At 45.6% G+C, this 19,785-nt stretch overlaps 1 protein-coding gene across 2 annotated transcripts in view; it reads right to left on the bottom strand.

The window, feature by feature from the left end:
• The window catches only part of Arhgap22 (Rho GTPase activating protein 22), a 165,549-nt gene that overhangs the window by 142,072 nt on the left and 3,692 nt on the right, over positions 1-19,785 (bottom strand). The gene's annotated exons all lie outside the window — the stretch shown is intronic.

Below are 19,785 nucleotides of genomic sequence, written 5' to 3'. Positions count from 1 at the left end.
CCTGCTCAGAGGAAGTCAAACTGATCACAAAATACCACTTCCTGAAACTATTAGTGGTTAGGGTGGTTTTTCTTTTTCTATTCGAAACAAGATTTTTTTTTTTTTTTTTTTTTTTTTTTTTTAAGCGTTGGGCCACGTGAGTAGCTCTCGGTTACTCATCCTGAGTCAGTCCTGACATCCAACACTCTCTGGGTCACTGCTGAGTATGGCTGGACCCTGTCCATGCCCCTGTTCCTTCTTGAAGATGAAGATATGAATGCCATGTGGCAGGGTTGTGAGGACCAAATGAAAGGAGTTAGGCCCTCGTTTCCCAGGCAATGGCTGCTCTAACAGGGGGGACTCGAGAATAGTCTCACACTTGATTCCTAGCATGGTGCTCATTGGAAGCTCCTGAATGACAGGAGGGAGGGGAGCTCTTTTTGCTTTTCAAAAGTTCCTGAATCTCTTAAAAATTTTCATTTTGTTTATTCTTATTAGTGGTGTGTGTGTGTGTGTGTGTGTGTGTGTGTATGTGTGTGTGTGAGTGTGTGTGTGTGTTGTGATGCACTTCCTCCATGCGAAGGTCAGAGGGCAAGTTTGTGGAGCTGATTCTCCCTATCTACCTCTATTTGGGTTTGGGGGACCTAATTCAGGGCATCAGGACTGTGTGGCCTGGCACCCGAGTCTCTGTTAACACAGCCATTCTGAAGGAGTGGGATCAGGTTGCTAGATAAGTTTAACCACCAGGAGGGAGTGGTCCTATCTGCTCAGTCATGCCTATGCTGCCACCATGAAGTCCCTCCATGATGGGCTTCAGGGCAGCTTTCGGGTTGGTGAAACACGGAGGTTCTGTGTACGTGGCTCACCCTGAGGGGGTGCGGCAGGCCCTAGCCCTCCCTCAGGGCTCTTCCATACGGTTCTCCAGAGATGTATCTCTTAAAATAAATCAATGCATTCTTGAGTTTTGTGAGTCATCCTAGGGAGCTGTTGAAACTGAGGGGGGCAGTGGGAAACCGTGAGGACAAAAGGGTGGGCGGCTTAGGCACCTGCTCGTGAGGGGAGCCAGAAGCTGGAGCAGTTTTGTGAGTCTGAGTGTAATAGTCTATAGTCCACAGGCTATGTGCTCACCCTGTGTAGTTCATGTCAGACAAGACTTGAACTCGATTTTTGGCTACCCTGCTGATACTGGAGAATGTGTGAGAGAAAGACAGGTGTCCAAAGACAGCTCTCATCCTTCAAAGAAGCCAGCTCCTGAGTGTGGGGCCACAACCACAGCCTCGGCACACAACAGGTGCTGTGTGTGGAGCAGGAACTCAGGGCCACGAAGAGCTGGATGCAGCAGGGATGGCTCCTGCTGTAGCAGCTCCAGCCTCTAAACAAAAGTTCAGTTCTGCACTTCAGTGTCCTCTGAGTTGCCAAAGGGCATGCCGTGACTTCTAATTTAATCACTACAAGCACACGTGCATGAGCCATGAGTGAAGCTGGGTACTGTTGTCCCTGTCCGTAAAAGGCCCTGTCTGGACTTGAGGTGCTGGTCCTGTATGTGAATTACCTGGAGAGTCAGCCTTAGGGAAAGGTTAGGCATGGTGCGCTGACAGAGAGGAAGCGAGCAACAGCTGCAGTTGAACTTTGGCTCTTCTCTCTTCCTTGCAATGGGCAAGCTGATCGTTCTTGAGCATCCTGAGACAGAAGATGCTGGTTATCCTTAGGCTCAAGACACCCCTGCTTTCCAGCTCTACACATGATGTGGCCAGGAGCACATCATGCATGGACAGTTGTTAGCAGTTACTGTTTGCTACGCACATGCCACACAGCAGGTATTACTTAATGAACTTCTTTGTTACTTCATGTTGTAGAGGAAAATGAGGCCCAAAGAGGGCGCACAACATGTGAAAAGTCATTGGCTAGGAGGTGGCTAAGCTGGCCTCTCAAACCCAGCTTTGAGCAATGCTAGGTGGCCCCTGGCAGTCTCCACGAGGACAAGGCCTCCATCCTCATAGTGCTGACCTAGCTCTATGGGGAAGCATTCTCCTCTGGGAATTTCTTACTTAAGCTGTACCTTTTCCAGAAGGAGTCAACATTAATGGTGGGTCTTCCGGGGCTACAGAGCTCTGCCCTTCTTGCTCTAACACAGGACAGCTATAACAAGCCACAAAGATACAAGCGGTCAAGCGAGGCTGCTGTGTGCCCATGTTCCCATCCAGCTCCTCCTTGCCCACAGCGTCCAGTCCCCCTGCGATGCCCATCTCAGTCCACTTCCAAGGCCCAGCTTTCCAATTGCCTGCAGGCTCCGTGCGCACTGGGGCGCTGCTGACAAATGGGCGTGGTGACAAATGCAGTGCACGGGGCTTGAGCTGGTTAAACTCAGTAGTTATCCACTGTGTTCCTACTCAAAGGGGAGAAGCACACTTTCTCAGAGTCCTTGGGAGGTGGTAGCCACCATTTCTGCTTCCTGGGGTTGGAGTTCAGAGTCCTTGGCACTCCCCTAGGCTGCCCAAATTCTTTCCATAACCCTGAAGCAGCTGGTAGATGTCATGTCAGGCTCCAGGTGGTGTTCTCTATGTCCTTGTCTATACCATTCCACTCAATTTTTTAAAAATCTGCAAGAGGACTTGGGGTTGGGGTGGGCCGTAGCTTAGCTCTTAAAGTGCTTGGCTTGCGAGCATGTGGACCTGGCTTTACTCCTAGAATCCATGTAAAAGCTGGGCATGGTGGTGTGTGCTGGGAGGTGGAGAAAGATCTCTGGGGCTCTCTGGCCGTTCAAATTACCTTACTTGGATATAGAAGACCCTTCCTCAAAAAAGGTGGGTGGCTTCTGAGGAAGGATACCTGAGGTTTTTCTGTATCTAGAACAACACACACACAGACACACACACTATAGCTCTCAGTCAGAGATTAACAACAGTCTTATTATCAGAGAAGAATTCCTATGAATTCAAGCCTTACCCTGAGCCCTTTGTAAAATTTTCCTTTTATTAGATATTCTATTCTCACCTCAGCTCTGGGAGGGCTGGTCTAGCATTCTCTTTTCCACCAAAATGAACAGAATAAAATGATGGAGTAAACATTAGTGAGCCGACAGAAGCGAGGCAGATTCGGAGGGTGAAAGACAGAAGGCTTGTTGTGTTTTTAATTTCTCCACCCACCTCAGGGATGTTTCCCCAGCTGGGCAGGAACAGAGGTTACCACAGGAAGCTGGCTCTCTGAAAAAGCTGCTGACTCAGCCCTCCACTGGCTCCCTGGAGGGCAGTGTGCCTGGCAAAGTATCTGTCTAGACATTTGCTGAGGGTTCTGCCAGCACTGTTTCTTGGGCATGGTTTCTTCACGGATCTTCAGAGCTGAGGCAAACAAGAGTGCTGACCCAAGTTCCCTTCAGACTCATACGCAGGAGCTCCAAGCCCCAGAATGTGCCTGCTGGATACTGGGCTCTCACAGCGGTGGCTAAGCTACGCGAGGCCATATGGTGGCCCTAACCCAATCTGATTGATGTCCTTATAAGGGGAGTATGTAAGAACACAGCCATAGACAGAGGGATGATCACAAAAGGCACCGGGAGAGGATGGAACCTGAAGCCAAGGAGGAGAAACAAAGGCAGGAGAAAGCAAGCCTGCCAACACCTTTATCTTGTGGCCTCCAGAATTGTGAGGAAGTAAGTTTCTTCTTAAGCTGTCCAGGCACCACTACCTCTCTCCCAGCCCCCTTCTGTGAGCAGTGACTTCCAGGCTCAGGAAAGACTTCCCAGGGCGGGCTTCCAGGAAGGACTGCCTTAAGATAAGGCACTTCACCGGCTCCAGGGTTCCCCTCTCTGCCCACCACTTCCTCTCACTTTTGCACTGGACCAGAGTCCCCTGAGCCCTTCCACACATCCTGAGGTATCTAGTTCACACAGTGTCCTACACTGGGTCAGGGGAAGATCCCTGGGCAAGGTGGGTTGTCGTTTCGGCAAAAGCATGAGTGTTCACGCCGTGCCTTGGGCTAGCTCTGGTTTCCAGCTGCAGTTACGATCTCCCTGTTGGGTGAGCTGACTGCTGGCTTCCAGTTTCAGGCTCCTTCTGAGCCTGTGTGAATGAATTCAGTTCACTGGGGAATGGGTGCTGGGAAGCCATCGCCCTTTTTCGGGAGGCTTTCAGGCCTTCCTCAGAGTCCCTGCACGGGAACTGTCAGTATAGCAGTTATCTCCTTGGTGCCTCAGTGGTGACCTTCTTTTCTTCTGGCCATTCTCCAGCCACAGTCCTGCTTCCTGGCTCATCTTCCCAACCCACCACCTCCCTCTTGGCCCTTGTTTAAGATGTGTTTGGGGGAGACCCACATTTATACATGGCTGCACCACTTCCTGTCTGGGGCTCTGTTTCCTCACCCGCAAAATAGAAGCATTGCCATCTCAGGGCCAAGTTCACCTGCTGAAGTGAGCTGGAAAGAGGACAAGGTGACCCCAGTGTCATTGTTATCATTTCTAGTTTGTTTGTAGCATAAAAAAGTAGAAATGAAGAGGAAAGGAAACAAAACTGTACCTTCTGACTCAGTTCTTACCAAGCCAGCATCTGGAACTCAGGGGCCAATGCTACCGCTCTTCCTACGGCTCCCCACACAGCCCCTGGAACTTGCCAGGGGCCTTCTATAGAGAGTTATCAGCTAAGTTAGCAAACTGTCGCACCTAACTGATGCCCAGCACTAGGGTTAGGGGTAAAAACCTGCATATGGTGGCATGAGCTTGACAGAGACAGCAGAATCCCAGAGCTGACTAGACAGCCAGTCTAGCTACCGAGGACCAGGTCCTAGGGAGAGATCCTGCTTCAAAAAACAATCCAGACTCTTCCCAAGGAACAACAAGTGAAGTTGACCCACCAAGCCAATTCATCTAAATAGCATAAAGTAACAGCTGAGCCCTATCATCTGCCATCGATCTACTTTCCGTGTGTCTTCATGAGGTGTCTCTAACCTACGGGTTAGAGTGTGTGTGCAGGCATGCATGTGTGCGTGTGTGCGTGTGTGTGCGTGTGCGTGTGTGTGTGTGTGTGTGTGTGTGTGTACACCCCCACCTATGAATAACTGTGTCTGTGTGTTTGCTCATCATCATTGTGAAGGGTGCTGGCTTTTGCCGGGTGATCATGCATCACTAACCGTTCCCCTGCCCAGCCAGGAGCCCCAGACGCTTCAGTACCTCTCTGCGAACATATGAGGTGCCAGAGTAGCTCTGCATCTGGCCCAAGCTCTCTACTTCCTGATATTTTGGACAGAACAAGCTAAGTTCCCACCACTGTGGACAGAGCCCCAGCCTGCAAACCTTCTGCCATGAAATGGTGAAACAGATAAACCCTCCTCCCTTAAGCTGCTTCCTGTCTGGTATTTGAGAAAAAGATGTAAATGTCCAGTTTTATCAACAGCGAAGAGACATATAAAGCCAAAGGGAGACAGGGCTCTGCATCCCCAGGAAGGTAATTAACAAGAAAGACCCAAGGGAGGATGCTTAAATCTCATTCATAAGGGGAAATAGAATAGTTGAAGAAAGGAAACAAAGTAGGGAAGAGAGCACTGAGAAAAGTAAGGGTGAAGATCAGATCTGGGGAAAGCGGGGTCAGGGGGACAAAGGCCTGCAGAGGAAAAAGAGAAACTGGGTTGGGGGCATCGCTGAGACAAGCTAGAGACCTAAGTCAGAATAGGCCTCTGGGAGGATATGAGGGGGACTCTAGCTGAGACTCTTAGATGCAGGGGTCATGGAGACTGATAACACCCTCTAACTCAACAAGACTCCTGGTGGAGGGAGGAGAACACCAACCCACTTACAAAAACTTCTATCCAAAACTTACCCTTCCTACAAGACCTGCAGGGGCAAAGATAGAACAGAGAGAGCAGAGATTGAGGGAATGTCCAACCAACGCCTGGCCCAACCCAAGACCCACATCCGATGAAGAGAGCCAGCCCTGCTATGCTTGCAGATAGGAGCCTATCAGAGTTGTCCTCTGAAAGGCTCCGCCCAGCAAAGGTTCAAAACACATGCTGAAACTCACAGCCAAATGCTGGCTGAAACACAGGGAGGTTAGTGGAAAAGTTGGGAAAGGACAAAAGAACCTAGAGGTGACAGGCACTCCACAAGACCAACAGAGCCAACTAACCAGGGCCCAGATGGGCCTGGGGAGTCTGAAGCACCAACCAAGGACTATACATGGACTGGAATTAGGTCCTCTACATATATGTAGCCGATGGGCCACTCAGGCTTCATGTTCACTAGTAAGGGGAGTGGGAGCTGTCTCTGGCATGGATTCTGTTGACAGGTTTTTGATTACTTCCCCCTGACAGGACTGCCTTACCAGGCCACACGGGAAGAGGATAAACTCAGTCCTCATGTGACTTGATGAGCTGGGGTGGGTGAGTAGGGGGACTTTCGTTTTCTGAGGAATAGAGATGGGGAATGGGAGGGTGGGACTGGAGGAAAAGAGGGAGCAGACTACGACTGGAAAAAAGGAAAAGAGAAGAAAAGAAAAGAAAAAAGAAAAGAGGCACAGTTCTTCAGGTAAAAGCCACAAAGCCTGATGACTTGTGTTCAGTCCCCAGAACCCACATGGTGGAAGGAGAAAACAGACTTCTACAAGTTGTCCTCTGATGTCCCGTGGAGGAACACACACACACACACACACACACACACGAAACTTTACAACTTTAAAAATGCTTTTCAAAAAAGACTTAAAAAAAAAAGAAAAGAAAACTCCTCCCAGAACACTCAAGAAGCTAAAGGAAAACTGTAAATGGCCACAGGGAGATGTGAGAATGATGGATCAACAGAATTTCAGGGAGATAGAAACTAAGAACAGAAATTTCTGAGTTGGAATGTCTAAAATGAAAATCTCCAAGGGGAGCATGATAGCATATGTGGGGGATAGAAGAAAGAATGGGTAGACTTGAGGCCAGAGATACAGAGATAATCCAAGATGGCTGGGCCTGGTGGAGTGTGTCTGTAATGCTGAGGTACTCAGATGAGACAGGGACTCACAGGCTTCAAACAGCTGAAGGAAAAAGACCAGGCTTACAGAGATATGAAAAACAGCAACAAGCATTTCTGTCAACACAGAGATGCAGTGCAAGATGGAGATGGGAGAGACAAGGAGCAGGAAACTTATTTGAAAAATAAAAATTTCATTCTGACCAGCAATCAGAACTCTTAGCCATAAAACACAGGAGATTGTGTTTCCCAGGTGAGATATACTCCATGGTGGGGGATTCAATCAGCTTTTAACTCACCCAGCTAAACTGGCTAAACCACGGAAGAGATCGCGGTTCTGCCAGACGCTTGGTCGCCAGCCCCAGCCCAGAGCCACAAGCCAGTGTCTCTGGTCACAGTCCCAGACTGAACTGTGCGCATCATACTATCAGAGACTGGAATTTTCAGTCGAGAGATAACCCCATGGTGCAGGAAACGATTGGGACCGACCTTAGGTCACCCAGACATCCCCTGGAAAAGACTCAGGTTCTGTGGGTGCCCCAGGAGCCAGCCCGGAGCCAGCCCAGAGCCAGAGCAGGGAACCCAGGCTCCGGCACCTGATTCGCTGCCTCAGCTAGAACTGTGGGCCCCAGGGCACCAGAGACTGAGTCTCACTGTCGGGTGCAAACCCACAGGGAGGGAATCGGCTGGTCTGATCTTAGAGCACTCAGCAGACACCCCCACCCCGAAAAGGTCTCGGGAAAAATTACCCAGTTTAGGCAGACGCCCAGGCTCCCAAAGGCCAGAAAGGCAGACACAGGCAGTTTCTGTGCGCCAGCTAACTGGCAGAGACTGAGCAGTGCGCTCCAGGGCAAAAAAGAGACTGGGAGTCCCTGTCTCCAGAGAATCCACAGGGAAGGAAGGAAACTGTACTGACTTAAATCACCCAGTCCTTCCCTGGAAAAAGTCTCGCAGACCGGCGGGGCCCAGCCACCATCATTGAGCAGTGCTCCAGACACAGTCACAAACAGTTGCTGCGCACCAGATGTCCAACTGGGTCACAGCAGCTGATCATTAAATTTACAGCAAGAAACCCAGGAACAGGGCAGCTGTCTTCAGGACTTCCCTGGGTGAGAGGAGAACCCTCTCGACTAACAAAGACCACAGTTACCACTCAGGTCTGTATCCCTGAGGTGAGCAGCAGCAACTCCTGAAAAAAAACGCCAGCCATCCAGGGACTATACCCAAAAAGCTGAGAAGACTTCCTTCAAGAAAAACCAGCTTTCTGCCAAGGGGATTCTCTCCACCACAGGATCCCCAGGAACCACCAGAAACTAACCCCAAACACATAAGATAGCCCAATGAGTATAGGCCAGCGTAAAAGCTCAAACAACAAAAGACAGAGCAATATGGCATCTCCAGAACCCAGTTACCCAGGGGCAAGTAGCCCTGGATACCCCAGCATAACTGAAATCCAAGAAGATGACCTAACAACTATGCTCATGAAGATGATAACAGAAGAAACAAATAAGATACGTAAAGACATAGGGGAAGATAAACTCACACAGAATATTGCCATCCATAAAGAAATAGAGGATGTTGCAGCCAAACAGTTTGTGGCCTTTAGAAAGGAAATGCTTAAAGCACTGAATGAAATAAAAGAAACAGAGGTTGGTTCAAACAAACAGCTGAAAGAAGTGATGGAAAAACAGAAAAATATAGTCAGACAGGTGAAGGAAATCAACAAAATGGCTCAAGATCTGAAGATAGAATTGGAAAAATTAAAGAAAACACAAATGGAGGAAATTGTAGAAAGAACTTAGAGAAAAAAACATGAACTACAGAGGTTAGCATAACCAATAGACTACAAGAGATAGAAGAAAGAATCTCAGGTGTGGAAGATACAATGAAAGAAATCGATGTATCTGTCAAAGAAAATGTTAAATCCAAAATTTCTTGACCCAGACCGTCCAAGAAATCCAAGACAATATGAAAAGACAAAACCTAAGAATAATAGGTATAGAGGAAAAAGAAGACTCCCTTCTCCAAGGCCCAGAAAATATTTTCAACAAAATCATTGAAGAAAATTTCCCCAAGTTAAAGGAGAGGCCAATAAGAATACATGAGGCCTACAGAACACCCAACAAATTTGACCAGAAAAGAAAATCCTCCCGCCACATAATAATCAAAACAGTAAGTATACAGAACAAAGAAAAAATACTAAAAGCTGCAAAGGAAAAAGGCCAAGTAACATACAATGGCACACCCATTAGAATCACACCTGACTTTTCAACAGAGACTATGAAAGCCAGAAGGGCCTGGACGGATATCATGCAGACCCTAAGAGAACACAGATGTCAGCCCAGGCTACTATACCCTGCAAAACTCTCAGTCCTCATAGATGGAGAAAACAAGATATTCAATGACAAAAACAAATTTCAACAATACCTACACACAAATCCAGCATTACAGAAAACACTGGAAGGAAAAATACAACCCAAGAAAATTAGCTTCTTTCAAGAAAACACAGGAAATAATTAACCTTACTACAGTAAAACAAAAAGCAACCAAGCACACAATCTTATGACCACAGCCAACATCAAAATCAAAGGATCTAACAGCCACTGGTCATTAATCTCTCTTAACATCAATGGACTCAACTCTCCAGTAAAAAGACACAGATTAACAGAATGGATACATAAACAAAACCCAGCAATCTGTTGCATACAAGAAACACACCTAAGGCACAAAGATAGACATTACCTGAGGGTAAAGGGTGGGAAGACGACTTTCCAAGCAAATGGACCCAAGAAGCAAGCAGGAGTAGCCATTCTAATATCTGACAAAATAGACTTTCAACTAAAATTAATAAAAAGAGATGGGGAAGGACAGTTCATACTCATCAAGGGAAAATTCCACCAGGAAGACATCACAATCCTGAACATCTATGCCCCAAATACAAGAGCACGCACATTTGTTAAAGAAACATTGATAAAATTTAAACCACATATAGATCCCCACACATTAATAGTGGGAGATTTCAACACCCCACTCTCAACAAAGGACAGGTCACCAAAACAGAAATTAAACAAAGAAATAATATCTCTGACAGAGGTCATGAATCAAATGGACCTCACAGACATGTACAGAACTTTACACCCAAACACAAAAGAATTTACCTTCTTCTCAGCACCTCATGGAACCTTCTCCAAAATAAACCATATAGTTGGTCACAAAGCAAGCCTCAACAGATATAAGAAGATTGAAATAATCCATTGTATCTTGTCTGATCACCATGGAATAAAGCTGGACCTAAACAACAACAGAAATAGCAAAAAGCCTACACACACATGGAAACTGAACTACTTGTTACTAAATGACAGCTGGGTCAGGGAAGAAATAAAGAAAGAAATTAAAGTCTTCCTAGAACTCAATGAAAATGAAGACACAACATACCCAGACTTGTGGGACACAATGAAAGTAGTGCTCAGGGGAAAATTTATAGCACTAAGTGCCTTCAAGAAGAAATTTGAGACAGCTCATTCAAGCAACTTAATGGCCCACTTAAAAACCCTAGAAAAAGAAGAAGCAGACACACCAAAAAGGAGTAGACGGCTGGAAATAATCAAACTCAGGGCTGAAATCAATCAATTAGAAACAAATAAAACAATTCAAAGAATCAATGAAACCAAGAGCTGGTTCTTTGAGAAAATCAACAAGATCAGCAAACCCTTAGCCAAGCTAACTAAAAGGCAGAGAGACACCACCCAAATCAACAAAATCAGAAATGAAAAGTGGGACATAACTACAGACACTGAGGAAATCCAAACAATCATTAGGACTTACTTCAAAAGTCTATATGTCACAAATTTGAAAATCTAAATGAAATAGACAATTTTCTTGACTGATTTGACTTACCAAAGCTGAATCAGGACCAGGTAAATCAACTAAATAGTCCTATATCCCCCAAAGAAATAGAAGCGGTCATCAAAAGTCTCCCATACAAAAAAAGCCCAGGACCAGATGGTTTCAGCGCAGAATTCTACCAGACCTTCAAAGAAGAGCTAACTCCAATTCTCTTCAAACTATTCCACAAAATAGAAACAGAAGGAACATTACCAAACTTATTCTATGAAGCCACAGTCACCTTGGTACCTAAACCTCACAAAGACTCAACTAAGAAAGAGAATTTCAGGCCAATCTCCCTTATGAACATTGATGCAAAAATACTTAACAAAATACTTGCAAACCGAATACAAGAACACATCAAAGATATTATCCACTATGACCAAGTAGGCTTCATCCCAGGTATGCAGGGGTGGTTCAATATATGGAAATCCATCAATGTGATCCACCATATTAACAAACTGAAAGAAAAAAACCACATGATAATCTCCCTAGATGCTGAAAAAGCATTTGACAAAATCCAACATCCATTCATGTTTAAAGTATTGGAGAGATCAGGGATACAAGGCACATATCTAAACATAGTAAAAGCGATATACAGCAAGCCTATAGCCAACATCAAACTGAAAGGAGAGAAACTTAAAGCAATCCCACTGAAATCAGGGACAAGACAAGGCTGCCCACTCTCTCCATATCTCTTCAACATAGTGCTGGAAGTCCTTGCTAGAGCAATAAGACAGTTGAAGGAGATCAAGGGAATACAGATGGGAAAGGAAGAAGTCAAATTATCACTATTTGCAGATGATATGATAGTATACATGAGTGACCCCAAAAACTCTACCAGGGAACTCCTACAGCTGATAAACACTTTCAGCAAAGTGGCTGGATACAAAATTAACTCAAAAAAATCAGTAGCACTCCTGTATACAAAAGACAAAAGGGCTGAGAAAGAAATTAGGGAAACAATACCCTTCACAATAACCACAAATGACATAAAGTACCTTGGTGTAATCCTAACCAAGCAAGTCAAAGACTTGTATGAAAAAAATTTCAAGTCTCTGAAGAAAGAATTAGTAGAAGATATGAGAAGATGGAAATATCTCCCATGCTCATGGCTTGGCAGGATTAACATAGTAAAAATGGCCATCTTACCAAAGGCAATCTACAGATTTAATGCAATTCCCATCAAATTGCCAACACAATTCTTTACAGACCTGGAAAGAAAAATTCTCAACTTTGAATGGAATAACACTAAACCCAGAATTGCTAAAACAATCCTCTACAATAAAAGATCTTCTGGAGGTATCTCCATCCCTGATCTCAAGCTGTACTATAGAGTAACAGTAATAAAAACTGCATGGTACTGGCATAGAAACAGAATGGTGGATCAATGGAATCGAACAGAAGACCCAGAAATAAACCCACACACTTACGGACACCTGATTTTTGACAAAGATGCCAAAACCATACAATGGAAAAAAGATAGCATCTTCAACAAATGGTGCTGGTCCAACTGGATGTCTACATGTAGAAAAATGAAAATACATCCATACTTATCACCCTGCACAAAACTGAAGTCCAAGTGGATCAAAGAACTCAACATAAAACCAGACACATTAAATCGGCTAGAAAAAAAAGTGGGGAATACCCCAGAACTGATTGGTACAGGAGAAAACTTCCTGAACAGAACACCAACAGCACAGGCTCTAAGAGCAACAATCAATAAATGGGACCTCATGAAACTGAAAATCTTCTGTAAAGCAAAGGACACCGTCATCAAAACAAAGCGACTGCCTACAGATTGGGAAAGAATCTTCACCAACCCTTTATCTGACAGAGGACTCATATCCAGTATATATAAAGAACTAATGAAGCTGAAAAGCAGCAAAGCAAGTAATCCACTTAAAAAATGGGGAACAGAGCTAAACAGAGAACTCTCTGTAGAGGAATATCGAATGGCAGAGAAGCATTTAAAGAAATGCTCAACCTCATTAGCCATTAGGGAAGTGCAAATCAAAACAACCCTGAGATTTCACCTTACACCCATCAGAATGGCCAAGATGAAAAACTCAAGTGACAACACATGCTGGAGAGGTTGTGGAGAAAGGATAACCCTTCTCCACTGCTGGTGGGAATGTAAACTTGTACAACTACTCTGGAAATCAATCTGGCGCTTTCTCAGACAACTAGAAATAGCATTTCCTCAATATCCAGCCATAGCACTCCTAGGCATATATCCAAAAGAGGCTTAAGTACACAAAAAGGACATTTGCTCAACCATGTTTGTAGCAGCTTTATTTGTAATAGCCAGAAGCTGGAAACAACCCAGATGCCCCTCAACTGAAGAATGGATGCAGAAATTGTGGTACATCTATACAATGGAGTATTACTCAGCAATGAAAAATAAGGAAATCATGAAATTTGGTAAATGGTAAATGGTGGGATCTGGAAAGGATCATCCTGAGTGAGTTGTCCCAGAAGCAAAAAGACACACACGGTATATACCCACTCATATAAACATACAACATAGGATAAACCCGCTAAAATCTGTACATCTAAACAAACTAAGCAAAAGAGAGGAGCCTAACTAAAATGCTCAATCCCATCCTGAAAGGCAAAGAGGATGGACATCAGAAGAAGAAAACAGGAAACAACCTAGGAACCTGCCACAGAGGGCCTCTGAAAGCCTCTGCCCTGCAGACTATCAAAGCAGATGCTGAGCCTGATGGCCAACTGTCGGGCAGAATGAATGGAATTTTTTGTAAGAAATAGGAAATAGCAAGAGCTGGAGAGGACAGGATCTCCACAAGGAGAGCATCAGAACAAGAAAATCTGAACACAGGGAACTTCCCAGAGACTCATACTCCAACCAAGGACTATTCATGGAGATAACCTAGAACCCCTGCACAGATGTAGCCCATGGCAGTTCAGTGTCCAAGTAGGTTACATAGTAACGAGAAGAGGGACTGCCTTTGACATAATCTGATTGGTCTGCTCTTTGATCACCTCCCCCTGAGGGGGGAGCAGCCCTACCAGGCCACAGAAGAGGACAATGCAGCCACTTTTTTTATGAGAACTGATAGACTAAGATCAGAAAGAAGAGGAGAACCTCCCCTATCAGTGGACTTGGGGAGGGGCATGCATGCAGAAAGGGGAGGGGAGAGTGGGCCTGGGCGGGGAGGAGGGAGGGTGTTATGGGGGGACACAAAATAAATAAAATATAATTAATAAAAGTTAAATAAAAAATTAAAAAAAAGAAAAAGAAAAATTTGATGGAAAGTACTATTTTTCACATATAACAAACTTAAAGGATCCCAAGGATGGGGGAGACATTCTAACACCCATGAGGATGTGGACAGACAGACCTTGTAAGAGTTGGTGCCATGGGACAATGAAATGACAAAATTTGCAATCAAACTGTTGAAAGGCAAAACCAAACCAAACCAAATAAAGCAAAGTTTGAAGATAGCAGGAAGAAACAGCCCTCTGACTGTGACGTGGGAGAGCACCGATGTGATGAGCAGGTGACAGCGCCTCTCAACAATGAGAGCTACAAGTGGAGGGGTGTGGTCAAAGAACTGAAAGGAAAATGGAAACTGTTAACCTGTGCCAACCCATGTCAAAGCTGACTCTCAAAAATGAGCAAGGCAAAGCAGCAGCCTTCCCTGGTGCACGGAGGCAGAGAAGGACGTGCTGGCAGATCAAATGACCACTGGCAAAACGATAGCCACAAAAAGGAAAAAAAAAAAAAAGGAAGATTAAAGGAAATATTCTACAAATGTATGTTTTTGTTTTACACTATTTTTAATCTACTTTAACTGATGCATAAAAATTCTACATGTTAAAGATACTATTCACTCCCCATAGACAGATTAAATTGCAGGCTTCTAATACGGCTAATGTGTGACTTGGGGAGAAAACTGCTGTGGGAGTTCAGAGAGAAAAACCTACTCAGATGTACATCATTCACGAACAATAGTGAGATCAAGCCACATGTTCTCTGTGCGAGACCCCTCAGAGCTTCAAAGTCACAAACGGGAAGGAAAGTGATGTGCAGAACCAAAGCTGGGAAGCCAGCTGGAACTGGTCACATCAATCCACGATCAAAGAGGTGCTGAGAAAAGAAACATCAGTAGTCGCGGGGATTAACACGTGACCACATCAGCAGGCTGCTATGGCTTGATCTGAAGAGGCCCTACGGACTTAAACAGTGAGAGGCTTGGGACCCAGCCCGCGTCGCTCCTGGGTCTGAAAGAGGTGAGCATTTAGTAGAAAGAAATAAGTCACTGGGGACACGTTCTTGAAAGAGACAGCGGGGCTCTGGCTCCTTCATTCTGACTTTATTTCCTGGTTGCAGTGGGTGAATGGCCTTCTGGCACACCCTCCTGGAAAGGTACTGTGCTGCTAGGGACCCAGAGCAAAGGACAAATGACCATGACTTTCTCCTTTAGTAAACTGATTTTAAAACAGTTATCATAGTTATCATCATCATTGTGTGTGAATGTGAGTGTGGGCCTGCCACAGTGCTCATGTGGATGCTAGAGGCTGGCTTCAGGAGTCAGCTCCCTCCTCCCACAGTGGATTCCAGCGACCGAACGCAGCAGCAAGACTTTTTACCCATTGAACCACCTTATCAGTCTGCAAGTGCTCTCTCTCTCTCTCTTTCTCTTTCTCTTTCCCTCTTGTGTGTGTGTGCTGGCATGCACATATGCATGCATGCACATTGTATGTGTCAATGTGGGCCCCTGTGTGTGTTACAGTATGAATGTGGAGATCAGAGAGAATCTGAGCTATTAGCTGTCCCAGCACCCCGCACCTTCAACCACTCCATTTTGTTTCAGGCAGGGTCTGTTTATTTTTATTTTTTTCCTCTACTCTGTATACCAGGCTGGGTGGCTGAATATCCCTGGGAGGCAGGGAGTATCCTGCCTCCACCTCCTGTCTTCCCATAGACGCAACGGGATTTCAGAAGCTGGTGCGATGTGTCCAGCTTTTACACATCTTCTGGGGATTAGTACTCAGGTCTGCATGCTTGCATGACAAGAGCCTTTACCTATTGAACCATCTGCAAAGCCCTAGCAAGTTGATGTTTTTTTTTTTTTTTTTTTTTTTTTCAGACATTTTCTCACAGTGATAGGAGACTAACACAGAGGGGGCCATAGATATCAGTGTATACATGCCTAAGAAGAGGGCCTCAACACTGAAAAAGGCTTGAGAGTTAAATAATAAGGTTGTCATCCTCCAATCTCAGTAACTGAAGAACATTTAGAAAGGCCACTGGGAGCTTCCTAAGAGACGCAGCACATCACTAGTTCGGCTTAATGGGCACACAAGGCATGCAGCACACAGATGCATTTGTTCACAGGGACATTTGGAATATTCTCCAGGGTAGATGATGTGCTAGGCTATAAAGTAAGGTCTGATAAACTTAAAAGTTGGAATTACACAAACTACATTCTCTGACTATACTGGAATTAAATTAGAAATAATAACAAAAAGGAAATTTGGAAATTGTCAAATGTTTGGAAGCTAACACAATTTTAACTTCAATGTTACCATCAGGATATCAACAACACACATTTCTACCTAAAATCAAGCCAGACCCAAAGCTAAGGAAGAGGAAGCCATAAAGATGAGAACATACATTCAGACACCACCGAAACAGAAAGCAAAACATGATAGAGAGAGAGAAAAATGTCTTTGAAAAGATTAATAAACTCAGCAAACCTTTAACAGATTGGCCAGTAATAATAACAAAAAGGATCAAGAACGAAATAGGAAACCTTGAGCCAATTCTATAGAATCTACAGAGGCCCATAAAGGAATGCTGTGAACAACCTACGCCAACAAACTGTAGGGTACCCACAAAGCAGGCAGAACCCCAGAGCGACAAGGATCCAGTGTCCTGACCAATGATGCTTCCAATTCCTTCATCAAAGGAGTGTCCCAGTTAGTTTTACTGTCAGCCCGACACAGCCTGGAGTTACCCATGCAGCTGGAGCCTCAGCTGAACAATGATCACACTACTCTTGGCCGTACCTGGAAGAGACTGTCTGGACTGGTGCTTGATGTTGAAGGGGTAACTCACCCATGAGTGGCACCATCTTGGGGAGTTGGTCCTGGGCTGCTTATGAAAACTAGCTAAGCATGAGCTAGACTGAGGCAGTTAGTAGCCTTCCTCCATAGTTTCTGCTTCAGCGTCTGGCCTGACTTCCCTCAGTGATGGACTGTGGCCTTGAAGTGTGAGCCAAATAAATCCTTTCCTTCCCAGGTTGATTTTGGTCATGGCATTCATCACGGCACAGAAAAAAAACTTGGACAATGTGCTGGCTACTTTTATGTCAGCTTGACAAACTAGAGTCATCTAAAAGGTGGGAACCTTAAGGCTTCCATAAGATCTGGCTATAGGGAATTTTCTTAATTAGTGATTATGTCAGAGGTCCTAGCCCGTTGTGGGTGGGGCCATCCCTGGGCTGGGGATCCTAGGTTCTATAAGAAAACAGGCTGAGCAAGCCGTGATAGCAAGCTGAGAAGCACATTCTCATGATCTCTGCATCAGCTGCTGCCTCCAGGTTCCTGCCCTGTTTGAGTTCCTGTCCTGACTTCCTCTGATGATGAACAGTGATGTGGAATTGTAAGTGAAATAAACCCTTTCCTCCCAGTTTGCTTTGGTTATGGTGTTTCATCACAGCAATAGCGACTCCAACTAGGACAGACAAAGAAAGGGGATTGCTTCCCAGCTCACTCTTTGAAGGCACTGTTCTTCTGATGTCAAAGCCAGACAGGGGATGGTACAGAAGCCTGCTGCCTGTCATCCCTCCTGAACACACACAGCAGTGCCAGAGCAGAAATGCCAGCAGAGTAAATTCCAATATAAACAATTAGCAAATAGGGTTCGGTGTCAGGTGTAAGTCTGACACCAAGAGCCGCAGTACGTGTATGTCTATCCCTTCTGGTAACATAATAGGATCAAGGTCATAAACTATGAGACACTTCCACAAGGCACAGCAGCATCTGACAGAGTCAAGTAGCTCTGGCCTCCTGCTATAAGGAAGGTTCCTGCAGGCCCTCTGGCACAATGGTGGTGGTCAGAGTGATGCTGTAAGGTACAGCAGAGAGATTTAATTCCCCAAACAGCACATTTGTCCCAAATCTCTGCAAGCAACAGTCAAGAGCAAACTTAATAATATTCTCCAGGTGTGATGACTAATCTGCCCTGTCAGCCTGACCACATCTGGAATCAACTAAAATCCAAGCATCTGGGCATGCCTGTGAGAGATTTCTCTTGGCTGGGTCATTGGAGGTCAGAGGATCCACCCTCAATCTGAGCCACACCTTCCTGTGGCAGCCCACATGGGAGGACGTGGAAGAAGGAAGCTCTTGCTTTTTACCTGCTTGCCCTAACTCTCACTGCAAGTTCATGTGCCCTCCTGCTGAGGCAGGTATTAAAGCTACCTAGCTAGCTTTAGAGCCTGCTTCTTTGGGATTTTGACATAAACTGAAGACCAGCCGAAACATCCAAACTCTTAAACTGAACAGCTACTGGATTCTTAGATTCTTGGCCTTTCTTTTGGGAGACAAGCATTGTTGGACTAGCCAGACTACAGTCTGTATATCCCATCTATATCAGTCAGTTCTGATGCTGTGAAGAACCTGACTAAACCAGAATCGGGGGCTTGGGGTGGGGATGGGGTTTGGATCAAGATTGGGAAGAGAGAAGTTTTCTGCACAAACACCTTTCTTTTCTGAAGCCTTCTGTGAAGCGACATTGCCATTTCCCCACCCCCTGAGGCTGCTTAAGTGTCTGAGATGATCGTTTCTTAAAACCAATGCAGTCAAAAGGAGGAAAGCACGGACACCTGCTACATCGAACAAGAACCTGGATGTCGGCATGCTGAGTGCAAAAGACCTGGCACAGAGAGACAGGTCAGTCAGACCTGCACATCAGCTAACTCCGCACAGACAGAAAAACAGATTCCTGCCTGTTGGGGCTGGAAAGGGGACTGCTTAGTCCCTGCAGGATGACATGGGTGACAACAGGGCTTATCAGCTAGTCTTCGGGGCAGCCACACAGCAGGCTGAGTGTTTGGACAGCCACTGGATTTTACACTTCAAAACAGCTAACTCTCTGCCGCATGAATTTTACTTTAATATAAAAGCAGATACAATCTTATTCATTAAACTCTCATGTAACATCTTCTTTGCCCCTTTATCAACAGGTTGGCACATGACCTCCAGAGCAGGGCAGAGAGAAGGAACACCAATCATGTCAGACAGAAGCGGGGTTTTTCCTATGGCGCTGGATGACACTGTCACCCCACCGGAGGAAAACAGCTGAGTGAGTGCATCAGGTACCATGACCCTAGCTGCCCCCAGCCCAATTTCTCCCCAGATGTTTGTGCGTTGATTCAAGTGGAGCTTCCATCTAGAACCCAGCCCAGGGCTCCGAGCCCAGTTTTGGCTTCCAGCCCATCCAATCCTGCCTCTGAGAAAGAAGAAAGTTTCTCCTCACCCTAAGTATGCTTGCTTAGGATGGCAAAGGCACGGCTGGAGTCCGAGCCCATGAGACTCTGTTCACTTCTTCCTGATGCTGGCAGTGACATAAAAATGTGCTGAAACCTGGAGTCTGGTTAGGCAGAAGTCCCAAAGGAGGATGGGGAGTTTGAAGACTCCTCCAGTTTCTAAAACAGGACTTCAGGCCCTGAGAGGACACTGATGGTATCTGTTTCCGGAATTCAGAACTCAGGTCTAGACTACCAGAGAACACTACCCAGCTACATACAGAATGAGCTCCTTTCTGCCTGGGGTCCAGTCAGTGCCCACACATTTGAGCAGGGCAGTTCCTGAAGGATCTAGCACCTCTGTGACCCAGAATCTTGGTGACCCCGCACCTCTGTGAGCCAGCACCTCTATAACCAGGCACCTCTGTGAGCCAGTACCTCTGTGAGCCAGCACCTCTATAACCCAGCACCTCTGTGAGCCAG

Source organism: Psammomys obesus, unplaced genomic scaffold (assembly GCF_907164565.1).
Source record: "Psammomys obesus unplaced genomic scaffold, mPsaObe1.curated_primary_1811, whole genome shotgun sequence".
NCBI classification, from domain to species: Eukaryota; Metazoa; Chordata; class Mammalia; order Rodentia; family Muridae; genus Psammomys; species Psammomys obesus.
Note: the sequence above shows the minus strand (reverse complement) of the source record. Positions and strands in the feature narration are given on the sequence as shown.